General features: G+C 41.8%; 1 long non-coding RNA gene across 4 annotated transcripts; it reads right to left on the bottom strand.

Annotated features, from left to right (window-relative positions):
* Positions 1–451: 451 nt before the first annotated feature.
* On the bottom strand, positions 452–14,010 carry LOC105494853 (uncharacterized). 4 transcript variants are annotated; one of them, XR_003021110.2, is made up of 4 exons: positions 13,678–14,010; positions 7,660–7,859; positions 4,929–5,031; positions 452–4,505 (listed from the first exon to the last, which is right to left on the bottom strand). It is a non-coding gene; the product is annotated as an uncharacterized lncRNA (long non-coding RNA). The 4 variants fall into 4 exon arrangements; XR_003021109.2 differs by having other exon boundaries at positions 453–3,899; XR_011622144.1 differs by having other exon boundaries at positions 452–5,031.
* Positions 14,011–14,299: the final 289 nt, after the last annotated feature.

The raw sequence follows: 14,299 nt of genomic DNA, 5'->3' as shown, positions 1-14,299 counted from the left end.
CCGCAGCAGCCGCTCCTGGAGCCTGGGGGCCGGGCCCCACCGCCGCCCGGGCCCGCCCTCCGCCGCCCGGCCCCCGACTCCGCCCCGGCCCGCCCGGCCCCGGGGGACGGCCCCCGCCTCCCGCCCTCTTCGCTCTTCTGGAGGAAAATGGCGGCCGCTGGAGCCGCCGACAGAGGGGCTCGGGAGTCGGTACCTTTCCCGACCGGCCCGCTGGAAGTCGGAGCCTCCGCCGAGTCGCAGACAACGCCTCCGGGGGGTAATCCTCGCCTTCTCTCCACCACTGGACCCAGCACTGCGCGCCCGCCGCCCCTCGTCCTGGGCGGGGCCGCGCGCCGGGGGGAGGGGCGGAGGGCCGAGTGCCAGGAGGCTTCCGCCCGCAGGAACGGCTGCGCGTGCGCGGAGAGGATAGCTGGAAAATCACGTAGAGGGAGGGGCGGGGCAGGGGCGGAGCCAGGGCGGGGTGGGTGGGTGGTGGTTACTGCTAACAAAAGCTTTCTCACCGTTATATTTTATGCAACAGCTGCTAGGTTTTAGAGGGTGAGATCTGAATCCTGGAATTGGAATTGCTCAGAATTCGAATTCCGAGCCACAATTTCTTAATTCGAAAAGTGGGGATTGGTGATTGCCACCTTCTTCATTCATGAGTTTATTGGGAGGATCAAATGAGATCCCGTTTGCCGCAGTGCTTTGAAAAAGGAAATCTTGACAGAAGTACCAATAGCCAGTATAAATACAGAGAATATTCACGTTCAACTGATTACGGAGGAGATGTAAATTAAAATAGCTGACTGTCATTTTCAATGTATCACATTAGCAAGGATTGACAAAAATGACAATAGCTACCTTACATTTGGGCATACTATATTCCAGGCACTGTTCTTACAGCTTCACATTTATTAACTCCTCATAATAAATGTCTAGAATGTATATGTGTATATTATTATCTCCATTTACACATAAGGGAACAGAAGCACTGAAAAGTTTAGTGAGTTGTCCCGGGTCACACAGCTCCTAAGTGCTGGAGCAAGTATTTCAGCCAGGATTCATAGGACAATGGCCTTATCCAAAGTAAAACCATGTTTGGGTCCACTATTTGTTCCTCTATCAAAACGGCAAGAATTGAAACAATTGATAGATGCTAAGCAAGCAATGAACTCAGCCCAGATGGACACACACTTCCAGTCAAACTGTAAATCGTTGACAGCCTTTCTGGAGGTCAGTTTAGTACTAGGTATCAAAAGCCTTAAAACACAACCCCCCAAAAAGACAAATACTGCATGTTTCCATTCATATGAAGTATCTAAAGCAGTCAAAGTCTAAGAAACAGAAAGTAGAATGGTGACTGCCAGTGGCTAGGAGAGAGGGAAAAGAGGAATTGTTAAAGGACGTAGAATTTTAGGTTTGTAAGGTGAAAAAGTTCTAGAGATCTGCTGCAAAATGTTTATTTTTTATTTATTTAATATTTAAAAAATAGATGGGGTCTTGCTCTGTCACTCAGGCTGGAGTGCAGTGGTGTGATCATGAGTCACTGTAACCTGGGCTCAAGCAATTCTCCCACTTCAGCTTCCAAAGTATCTGGGACTACAGGCACACACCATCATGCCTGGCTAATGTTTTTAATTTTTTTGTAGAGACGGGGTCTCACTATGTTTCCCAGGGTGATCTGGAAATCCTGAGCTCAAGTGATACTCCTGCCTCAGCCTCCCAGAGTGCTGGGATTACAGATGTGAGCAATTGCGCCCAGCTTTCCCAGAATTTCTACAGTAAACGTTCATACTTTAGCAATCAGAGGAAAGTATAATAAATGTCTTTTTAAAAACCCTATACAAATGCTGATTCGATTATTATTAATAAAAGTAACCAAGCCAGAGTCTATTTCAGAAATCTTGATGTAGTACTGGTATTTCACATTTGTGTCACATGGTATAGTTTATAACGTTCATATAAGCTATGAACTAGATTACAGCTGGAGACAGGGCAGGACCTTTAGAAGCCTTTAAAAAGCCAGCTAAAAACAGACCAGCTATAGGGAATGGAGGAGTGGAAAAGCCACATGGAAGACTGGAAAAGTAGTGGTGCCATTGAGGCACTGCTGAAAGTGGAAAAGTTGATAAGTTGGTTTGGGAAAGGGTGAGAAAGAGGATAAGTTAGGAGTGTGTGTGTATGTGTGTGTGTGTGTGTGCACGTGTGCGCACAGAGAGGGACCTAGAGAGAGAAAGAGATAGGTTATGCTTCAAGTGGCAATAGGCAAGAATTGTCCACTGAGCAATTACAAGACTCCAGAAAAGCACAGAACTGGAGATACTAGTTTGGGATTCATTCTTTATCGGGAAGGTGAAGGTTGGAGCCACGAGGGAGTGAAAGTTGAGGCTGAACTGCCGAGACCAGCTCAGTCGGGGAGACCCTAACCCAGTGGCACTAGAGGAATTAAAGACACACACACAGAAATATAGAGGTGTGACGTGGGAAATCAGGGGTCTCACAGCCTTCAGAGCTGGCAGCCTCAAACAGAGATTTACCCACATATTTATTAACAGCAAACCAGTCATTAGCTTTGTTTCTATAGATATTAAATTAACTAAAAGTATCCCTTATGGGAAACGGAGGGATGGGCTGAATTAAAGGAATAGATTGAGCTAGTTAACTGCAGCAGGAACATGCCCTTAAGGCACAGATCGCTCATGCTATTGTTTGTGGCTTAAGAATGCCTTTAAGGGGCTTTCCGCCCCGGGCTGGCCAGGTGTTCCTTGCCCTCATTCCCGTAAACCCACAACCTTCCAGCGTGGGCGTTAGGGCCATTATGAACATGTTACATTGCTGCAGAGATTTTGTTTATGGCCAGTTTTGGGGCCAGTTTATGGCCAGATTTTTGCGGGCCTGTTCCCAACATGTCTCCCTTCTTTGATTTGCAAAGGGATAAAAGCAAGGGCAACTTTGTCACAGTGACAAAGTCCTACTTCTCGCAGGAGTCGGGATCCGCATCTGCAGACTATACAAAGACAACGTAAACTAAAAACACAATCATCACTGAAATCACAGAGCTTCCAAGTATTTTTATCCATTTTCAACTCCTTTAAGCACTCCAGTTCCTGGAATTAAGGTCAGGTGTGCCTGGGATGCTTTAAATATTTGTTCTTTTCATTTTAAATCCTTATGTTAAGCTCCTAGAGCGGGCCATATCATTTGAGGTTGAGGTGCCACTATATCACCATGGTTCCAGATAATAGGAACATTTGCCATACTTCTTATCATTTCTACCATCTGACCGTTTTGTTCAGATCATCTGAACATAGTATGACTGTGGCACGAAGACTGAGAGGTGCAATTCAAGCTAAACATCCCCTTGGGGGACCAATTAATAATGATTCCATAGGAATCGTTGTGCAGCACCTCTGCCCGTGCTGCAAAGCAATCTTCCTAGACAAGTACGTTCATTTCTTCAAACTGGGTCCAATCCTGTTCACAAATAGGTTTTTGAGCGTGGTATGCCTCAATTATAGGAGCAGATTTATTATGGTAAATCCTGAGATCAGAAAGCATGTGTAACTGTGTCATAGTGGTTGTATCCAGGCATTATTACCAGCCGTTATTGAAGGAATACTCACAGCAGTGGTGATAACTGCTATCATAGCTACCATTAAATTATTCATTGTGACTGGTTGTCCTGCTTTCCTCAGGTTTTCTTCCACCATCTGTGACAGCTTCTTGATCTGTCCCCAGGTGGGTGGCTGTGTTCGACGGGTGTTGCTCGTGACAGTTGGGTTCCTCCTCAGCTCCAGTCTCGACATGGCTGCAACTGGGGGGTACTCGGGATCCTCCCGGAGTCTCTTCCTCAGCATCTGGCTCATAATAAGGTTTCAGGTGTCTTGATGGTATCCAAATCGGCTGTTGATTTTGGCCTGGAGAAATACAAGCATAACCTCTACCCTAAGTTATTATTTTACCTATTTCCTAACTTTTTATTATTGGATCTCTCCACCAAATCAGTTGTTCTGTTTCTGTCTTTGCAGCTGCTTTCTATAGATGCTGTTCAGCTGCTGATAACATCTGGCCTTCGGGCGGATTCAAAAAATTTAAAGTTAATCATGCTAGGTTCAGTTACATCTGTGGGTTTCCATATTCTCTGTCTCTCCCTTTCTGCTTTTGCAACTGCTGTTTCAGGGAGAGATTCATTCTTTCCACTATGGCTTGTCCTTGAGAATTGTATGGGACACCAGTAATGTGTTTAATATTCCACATAGAGAAAAATGTAGCTAGAGCTTGGCTAGTATAGCCTGGGGCATTATCTGTTTTAATAGAAGCTGGAACGCCCATCACTGCAAAACACTGCAAAAGATGACATTTAACACAGGCAGAAGACTCTCCTGTTTGGCATGTAGCCCAGACAAAGTGAGAAAAGGTGTCCACACATACATGTACATAAGCTAGTCTCCTAAACGAGGGAACATACGTGACATCCATTTGCCAAATAGAGTTAGGTTCCAGTCCTTGAGGATTAACTCCTCCTGTAAAAGATGAGGAATGTACAATTTGTCAAGTTGGGCATCTCTGGATAATAGCTTTAGCTTCTTTCCAGGTAATGCTGTAATGCTGTATCTGCGTTTGAGAGCAGAGGCAATAACATGGGTTAAATTGTGAAAGTGTCTAGCATTAGATATTGCATTAGCAACTAGGTGATCAGCCATTTGATTCCCTTCAGTCAAAGGTCCTGGAAGAGGTGTATGAGCGCTAATGTGAGTAATGTAAAAAGGACGCATTCTACTCCTAACTGCTGTTGGCAATTGGGTAAATAAAGTCATCAATTGTTTGTATGAAATCATAACTGAGCATTTTCTATTAACTGTGTGAATTACACAATTAACTGTGTAATTAACCACGTATGAAGAATCAGAAATCACATTAATAGGCATATCAAAAGCAGTCAATACCTCAATTACAGCTACAAGCTCCGCTTTTTGAGCTGAATGTAGGACGTCTGGAAAACTTTACTTTTCGAGCCAGAATAAGAAGTTTTACCATTACTAGATCCATCTGTAAAACAATGAAAACGCTTAGTGGGTTGCAGGTTGTTTACTGCGGGTATTGTAAATGCAAACCGTTCACAGTCTTGCTCAGCTAAAGAAAGAGTTTTTAAAATTTATTTAGGCCAATTTAACTATTAAAGGCCAATGTTTTGGAATTACAGCAGTAGAAGGCAATCCTGGCTATAATGCTCCCACAGATTGTATAACTGAATTGATGGCTCTTAAATCAGTTAACATTCTCCATTTACCTGACTTTTTCTTAATTAGGGAAACTGGAGAATTCAGGGGGAAAATGTTGGAGCTATGTGCCCATTTTCCAATTGTTCAGCAACTAATTTCTCTAAAGCCTCCAGTTTTTCTTTACTTAGCGGCCATTGTTCTATCCAAATTGTCTTATCTGTTAACCATTTTAAAGGTATAGGTTCTAGAGGCTTAACAATGGCCGCCATTAAAAATTATTTCTTAATCTTTGCTGGGAACTTTGTTTTTCCTCTTGAAGCGGTTCTTTCAAACCTTGTAAATTTTTTTCTAGTCCCATACCAGGGACATACTCCATTTGATGCATCATATGTTGACTATGAGGGCTATGTAATTGTTCCAAAATTAGAACTTGTGCTCCCCATTGTTGTAATAAATCTCTTCCCCATAAATTTATAGGTACAGAAGTTATAATTGGTTGAATAGTCCCAGGTTGTCCATCGGGCCTCTCACAATGCAAAATGTAACTACTTTGATATATTTCAGGGGCTTTACCAACTCCAACTATGTTAAATTGAGCGGGTTGAATTGGTCATGCGGACAGCCAGTGTGGTAGAGAAATTATTGAAATATCAGCTCCTGTATCTATCAAACCTTTAAATTTCTTTCCTTGAATAGTTATTTCACGGGTAGGACGTTTATCAGTAATTTGATTTACCCAATAAGCTGCTTTGCCTTGTTTATCTGTGCTTCCAAATCCTCCTGTTCGTTTAATTTCACTTTTTCCCATTCCCACATACGGCACAATCAGGTGCTGTGCTATGTGCTCTCCTGGCTCTGCTTTCCAGGGAACAGAAGTAGATATAGCAATTTGAATTTCCCCATTGTAATCAGAATCAATGATTCCTGTATGTATTTGTACCCCTTTTAAACTCAAAGTAGACCTTCCTAAAAGTAATCCTATTGTACCTGCTGGCAAGGGTCCACAGACTCCTACTGGGACCTTTTACAGGGGTTCCCCAGGCAGAAGGCTCACAGCCTTTGTGCAGCCTTAATCTACTGTGGCACTACCGGCTGTGGCAGGGGACAGACATTGTACAGGGGCGAGGGAATGGCCTGAGCTGGAAATGCCCTGGTTTAGAACGGGGCCCGGAACAGGCCCCTCATGGCATTTCCCGAAATCGGGTTCCCTTCTTTATCAAACTTAGAGTGATATGATTAGCTCAGTGTTTTACTTTTTAACATTTTGGACATATTTCAGGCTTAAGAGTTTTCTTTTTTCCCCTATCTGGCAGCCTGACTTGCTGATTTTTTCTACGTTTTTTTTAGTATGACCATGCTTTCCACAGTTAAAACAAGCTCCAAGAAATGGAGTATTTCCTTTATCCACTCTCAGTCCTGCCATTGCCTGTGCCGACAAAGTAGCTTTATGCAGATTACCTCCCATACCATCACAGGCCTTGATATAATCAACTAAATGTGCTTTCCCTCTGATAGGTTGCAGAGCAGCCTGGCAATCGGGATTAGCATTGTCAAAAGCTAATAACTGCAGCACTGTATCCTGAGCAGCCGAATCTGCAATCATCTTTTTAAGAGACTCCTGTAACCGAGCTATAAAATCAACCTATGGTTCTCTAGGTCCCTGTTTTATAGCACTAAAGGAAGGGTATTGTTCCCCACCTGAAGTGATTTTTTCCCAAGCTCTAACGCACACTCCTCTAAACTGTTCTATGGCATCATCCTGCATGACCAGTTATGCATCTAAACCAGCCTAGCCGCCAACCCCCAAAAGTTGGTCTGCAGTTATATTAATTTGAGATTGGGTCTGGGCATTGCGAGCAGCCTGAATGGAAGCTTCATCTGCCCACCAAGTTTTAAATTGTAAGAACTGAGCAGGAGTTAGACAAGCTCAAGTAAGAGCATCCCAGTCAGTAGGAATCATCTGACTGGAAACAGTAACATTCTTTAACAGTCCCATTACAAAAGGAGAACCTGATCCATATTGACTTACTGCTTGTTTTAATTCTTTGAGTAATTTAAAAGGAAAAGGCTAAAATGTAGCTATAATATTTCCCTGTTGATCTGTGGGGTGTAACAGGGAACTGCCAAGCCTCTAAATCACCGTCTAGTCTAGCTTGCGGGATTCCTGCCTGCATAGAACTAAGAACCGTCGCTCGAGGCACTGCTCAAATAGTCACTTGGGCAACTACTTTTTGCCCGGCGTCCTCCGGAAAAAAAGATCTGGAGGGTCATTTTCTTCAAAATAATAAGGAGGGGGTGCAGAAGGGTAGGGATGAACCTCTCCTTCCTTTGCTGCTTTAGCTTTAGCTGGCAAATAAACATGCTCTGTAACCTCTTCTGTTACTTTGCTATACTCTTGTTCCTCCTCATTATCAGTGTGAAAAAGTTCCAAGGTGAAACGAACCAGACCCCATACCTGTCGCATTGTTACCCTGACGCTTCCGAGCTCCCCTTCTTACTCACCACGGGGATTGCTTTAAGAGTACTTGGGTGTCCTCCAGCTAGTTTTCCGTTCCAACCGGTGCTCCAGCGACCCTTCGACCTGGATTTGAGCCCCTATGAATGGATGCCACTTGCCGAGATCAGCTCAGTCGGGGAGACCCTAACCCAGCAGTGCTAGACGAATTAAGGACACACACACAGAAATATAGAGGTGTGAAGTGGGAAATCAGGGGTCTCACAGCCTTCAGAGCTGACAGCCCCAACAGAGATTTACCCACATACTTATTAACAGCAAACCAGTCATTAGCATTGTTTCTATAGATATTAAATTAACTAAAAGTATTCCTTAAGGGAAACGGAGGGATGGGCTGAATTAAAGGAATAGGTTGAGCTAGTTAACTGCAGCAGGAACATGCCCTTAAGGCACAGATCGCTCATGCTATTGTTTGTGGCTTAAGAATGCCTTTAAGGGGTTTTCTGCCCTGGACTGGCCAGGTGTTGCTTGCCCTCATTCCCGTAAACCCACAACCTTCCAGCGTGGGTGTTAGGGCCCTTATGAACATGTTACATGGCTGCAGAGATTTTGTTTATGGCCAGTTTTGGGGCCAGTTTATGGCCAGATTTTGAGGGGCCTGTTCCCAACACTACTTATCAAAGTCCCCTCTCTGTTCTTTCCATGAGTTTATGCTTTGTCTGTCTCTTTTGTGTCTACCAGTGGACTCTTGGCCAGTCTGCAGAATTTCTTGGTTTGTTGAATGACTAGCAAGAGTTTATAGTAATATAACTAGAATATTTTTACAGTTGAAGTGTCTACCATACTAAGATTATATTCACTTCATTGAATAACATTTTTTCTAGAGTCAAAAATTGTCTATTTTTTATTTGCTTAATGATCTATGCATCCATTGTTTATTTTTTATTTTTAGAGATGGGCTCAAGGGATCCTCCCGCTTCAGCCCCTGGGTAGCTGGCACTACAGATGTGAGGCACTATACCCAGCTGTCTATGCATCTATTTTTAACTCTTTCACAAACTCTCCATTAGAGCTATAAAATATCTCTTGGTCTGGTCACATGAACCAGGTCATTTACCAGTGTCTTTTTTATTTTTTTCTTGGCAACATCCCTCCTTAGACTCATTCTCTGCTCCAAACTCCTCTGCTTGGCCTTGCTTCACAGCTCTCATCCTGGGATTAGGAACCTAACCACATTCTGGGGATTCTCTTCTTGTTTCTTCTGTGCCAAATGCCCTGTTCACTGGAGCTTATGCTTTTCTGTTCTTGGTTTATTCTCTCATTTTGGAGGAGTACATTCTCCACTAACTCCCCAGAAGGGATTCATGGAAGGTGAATTTTTGAGTCCTTGCTTGTCTAAAAATGACTTTATTTTCTTTCATCCTTGAGTGACAGATTTCCACGTTGGAAATTATTTTCCCTCAGAAGTTTAACGGCATTGATTCATTGTCATCTAGCTTCTCATGTGGCTACTCTTGAGGAGACTAATTTATTCTGACTTCTGTTACTTCCCGTATATTTTGTTTGTTAATTTGTTTTTGGAAGCTTTTAGGATATTTTTCTCCTTTATCCTTGATGTTCTGAACGTTCATAATAAACCATCTTGTAAGTATTTTTCATTCATTATGCCAAGCACTCAGTGGCCCCTTTCAATGAGGAAACATAGTCTTCAATTCTGGGAAACTTTCTCTGTGATCAGTTTCTCTTTTTTTTTTTTTTTTAAACAAATAGGGACAGGGTCTCCCTATGTTGGTCAGGCTGGTCTTGAACTCCTGGTTTCAAGTGATCCTCCTGTCTCTCAGCCTCCCAAAGTGCTTGGATTACAGGCATGAGCTGCCACACCCAGTCAGTTTCCCTGTTTTTAAATTTTTCTTCATGTTCCATTTCCTGGTTTTGTTTATTCTGCTTTACAAGAGATTTTCCTGAGCTTTATTTCCTGGTTCTTCTATTGAATTTTTTCATTTCTGCTACAAAAATGTTAATTTCCAAGAGTTTTTCTTTGATCCCTGACTTTCCTTTTGGGTAGCCTCTTGCTCTTATGTTGTGGATTCAGGATCTTCTCTTATTTCATATTTCTGAGGATTCCAGTTGTAATTTTCTGCTGTTTTCTTCTGTTTCCTAGATTGTCTCTGTTGTTTATTTTGATCTCTGGCTTTCAAGTTGGAGGAAAACTCAGACAATAACAGATACCATTGAGTATCAGCCCCTATTTTAAGTATTTTGCATGTTGAAGTATTTTGCATGTTTTAGCTAATTGAATCCTTACAACAACCCCATAAGGTAGAGCCAGGCCCTGGTCCCTCCCATCTCAAGCCTGGAAGGTTCGCAGTTGAGAATCAGCTTTCTTCTTGCTGATGTCAAGGGTTGATGTCAGGAACCCTTTACCTGATGTTTCCCCCAATCCTGCCTCGCTCTGCAGGCACCTGGGTTAGAATTCAGTTTTTCCTAGATCTGTTACTAGTCAGCCCTCTGCTTTCCTTCATTAAAAACATGTATTGACATCTCTATTGCACAGTTTGTCCTTATAGGCTTTTCCTTTTGCACTCCAAGATTGTCATTTTAGTTCATTTTGGGAGGTAACAGAGATAAGCATTTGTGTTCTATGAGCCATGTTTATTTAACTGGAAATCCAGAGCTCTGTCTCCCTCTTTAAGTCAGGAAGCATACAGACCAAAAAAATTATAGCGATTATTACTAGATTCTGGGATTATGGTTAAGAGTGATATCTTTATCTATGTCTGCAGCTATTTTTCTCACTCATAGAGTTAGAAGTCTAAAAATCACATTTCAGATAAGAAACTCATTTTATGATGTGATTTAGACTGATAAAATGCTTCTTGAGAAAGCAGTAAAAATATTAATTATGACAAGTTATAAATTGGTACAATTACTTTGGAAAACAATTTAGTATCATCTATAACCTGGCAATACCACTTCTAGGTATATATTCTCAGGAACGCAAAAGTATTGAGGACCTCAGAGAGCTTCAGTTTATGAGTTATATTTTTTGAAATTTTCCATGTTAAAAATTAAAACATGACTAGGTGTGGTGGCTCACGCCTGTAATCCAGCATTTCGGGAGGCCAAGGTGCGAGGATTACTTTAGGCCAGGAGTTTGAGACCAGCCTGGGCAACACAGTGAGACCTCATCTCTATAAAAACATTTTTAAAAATAGCTGGGCTTGGTGGCATGCACCTGTAGTCCTAGCTACTAGGGAGACTGAGGCAAGAGGATCACTTAAGCCTAGGAGTTCAAGGCTGCAGTAAGCTATGATTATGCCTTTGCACTCCAGCCTGGGCAACAGAGCTAGACCCTAGCTCTAAAAAAAAAAAAAAAGTGAAAACTGAGAAAAATTAAATATAATTATTACTTCTTTTAAAAATAAAAATAATACACAAATTACAATCAACAAAACATGTATTTATGAAAAGCAACTTTTTTGATACAAAAATATTACTGAGAAGAGTAGCACTGCTTTATATAAATCGTTTTTTAAAAATTAACTAATTAATTTTTTTTTTTTTTAAGACGGAGTCTCACTCTATTGCCCAGGCTGGAGTGTGGTGGTGTGATCTCGACTCACTGCAACCTCCACCTCCCAGGTTCAAGCAATTCTTGTGCCTCAGCCTCCTGAGTAGCTGGGATTATAAGCGTGTGCCACCATGCCTGGGTAATTTTTGTATTTTTAGTAGAGACAGGATTTCGCAATGTTGGCCAGGATGGTCTTGAATTCCTGACCTCAGGTGACCCGCCTAGCTCAGCCTCCCAAACTGCTGGGATTACAGGCATGAGCCACCATGCCCTGCCCTAATTAATTTTTAATTGACATATATGGTACATATTTATGGGGTACAGAGTAATATTTTGATATATACAATGTGTAGATCAGATCAGGGTCATTATCGTATTCATCATCTCAAACATTTATCATTTCTGTGTTTTGGGGACATTCAATATCCTTTCTTCTTTATTTGAAACTACATAATATATTATTGCTAACTATGGTCATCCTACAGTGCTACAAAACACTAGAAGTTGTTCCTCCTACCTAGCTGTAATTTTGTGTTATTGAAGAAATCTCTCCCTATCCTCCCCTTCCCTCTCCAGCCTCTAGTAACCTCTATTCTGCTTTTCACTTCTATGAGATTAAGTTTTTCTTTTTTTTTTTTAACATCTAACTATGAGTGAGAACGTGTGGTGTTTAACTTTTTGTGCCTGGCTTATTTCACTTAACGTAATGTTTTCTAGTTCCATCCATGTCACTTTGAATGATGGGATTTTATTCTTTTTAATGGCTATAAATATTTTAGATGTCTGGCTTAATAGAAGACAGTTGTATTCTCGAGCCAGCTATATCTTTCAATCTGCTGCAGTATGTTTTGTGGTTGAAGTGTACGCAATTGGAAAAGGAGCATTTCAATAGCTTTTTCAGATAATCGTGGATATTCTTTGATAAGACACCAAAACTCAGCAAGTGGAAGTTTTTTAAAGCTTAGTTATGACATGAAATCTGAAACCATAGCAATGACCTTTTTATACTCTATTACAGCAACACTCACAGTTTTTTCTTGCATTTTGAATGAATGTTTTACCCATGCAGGGTTTTGTCAACACACCCATTGATCATTTGGAAATTGCTGGGTCGCTGAGTTATGCAGATCTTCTAAATGTTGACACATTTCATTATGCAACATCAAAAAATCACATTTATTTATTTATTTTGAGACAGAGTCTCGCTCTGTCACCCAGGCTGGAGTGCAGTGGCACGATCTTGGCTCACTGCAAGCTCTGCCTCCCAATTTCACGCCATTCTCCTGCCTCAGCCTCCCGAGTAGCTGGGACTACAGACATGTGCCACCATGCCCAGCTAATTTTTTGTAATTTTAGTAGAGACGAGGTTTCACTGTATTAGCCAGGATGGTCTCAATCTCCTGACCTCGTGATCCGCGCCTCAGCCTCCCAAAGTGCTGGGATTACAGGCGTGAGCCACTGCGCCCGGCCAGAAAATCACATTTCTTAATATCAATACCAATCTCATCAGAAAAGTCTTTTGCTATCGTGAGGGTATCAAGCCCATAACAGCACATAAAAATTTTCCAAAATTCTAATTTTTGCTCAAAAGATTGAATTTTCTCATTGACAACAAACACTGTCAATTGCTTTTCTTGAAGTGACAGGTGCACTTGACTCATCTGGAGAAAATGCCTGCCAAATACCCAAGGCTGAATAATGATACTTTGTCTTTCAGCTGTACTTTCAGGTAAGAATGGTGCTCCATGAGTCAAGTGATTACTTCAGCTCACAATCACTTAAGGTTTTTTCCTCGAGAAAGTCATCATAGCTTGATATGCAGCGTAACTGTTTACGCATCCTTCCCATTTTGTCCCACAAAGTATTAAAAAAATGTGTATCTAAGAGTTGAGGTTTAATAAAATGTGTAACTTCTACTACAGTTTGGTGCCACTTGCTGATTTGTGCTAGCTGTTTTACCCACTATTGCTTTTGCAGTGTCCTTGAAGATGTCAACACCATGAAGAAGGCAAATAACATCTTTATTGTGATGAATGTAGTTTTAACCTGGCTGATAGGGCCTCAGGGACTTCCAGGGTTCGTGGACCACACATTAAGAACTGGTGCTCTAGAGAAATTCTTGCATATATGAGCAGGAAATATCTATCAAGAATGTGCAGGGCAGTACTGTTTATAAAAGCAAAAGCCTGGAAACAACCCACATTTCTATCATTAAGGGACAAGAGAAACTGTTGGTAGATTTATATAATGGTCTACTATATAGCAGTGAATGACTATCCAGGTGAAACAACCTGGATTAATTTCAGTGTCTTAATTTGTACACCCCCAGAACAGAGTGTGAGGTGTGAGACAAGTCCTTCAGTTCAAGAGTGTATTCAGGAAACAGAAATGGGAGTGAGCAAAAAGGGAAGAAAAGTCAATAAAAGGTGCAGTATGGAACTACTTACCACTCTGAACCACTGTGCTCAATCCCATTGGGAACACTCGGAGGAATCACATCGAATACAGCTCAGAGCTGAAGGTGCAAGGCTGGAGCATTTTGTCTTGACTCCTCTCACTGTTGTTTATATCTCCGAGGTGTTGTGGGCCACCACAGATGTCTGCTAGACCCAAAAGCTAATGTTGAATAAAAAGGGAATCATTGGGAATTATGTACAATGGGCTCCATCTTTATAAAGTTCACACGACATAAAAATGTATAAGGTATTGTTAGTGATATAATTATGGAGATTATGAATATATAGTTAAGGATATTATGAAAGCAAGACAGGCGGGAAGCGTTTATCACATGTTGAAAAACAACAAGCTTGCTTGTCAGAAGGCACATGTCAGGGTGTAGCTGGAGATAAAGACAGTGAGTTAAAGAAGGTGGCTAATTGGTGGATGTCTTTGAAACCAATCTTCCAATTTACTCTGATTTGAAAAGTAAAGGGGAAGGTTTTCAGAAAGAATGTGATAGGATCAAAATGCATCAAAGGGAATTACTATTGGCAGCATTGGAGGAAAAGGGAGCAGAGGGGCAAAAGTCCCTTATACCCAGTCAGTCATACTCAGTGGTTCCCTCACTTC

The sequence above is a fragment of the Macaca nemestrina genome, chromosome 1 (assembly GCF_043159975.1).
Source record: "Macaca nemestrina isolate mMacNem1 chromosome 1, mMacNem.hap1, whole genome shotgun sequence".
NCBI classification, from domain to species: domain Eukaryota; kingdom Metazoa; phylum Chordata; class Mammalia; order Primates; family Cercopithecidae; genus Macaca; species Macaca nemestrina.
This window is presented reverse-complemented; position numbering and strand designations above follow the sequence as displayed.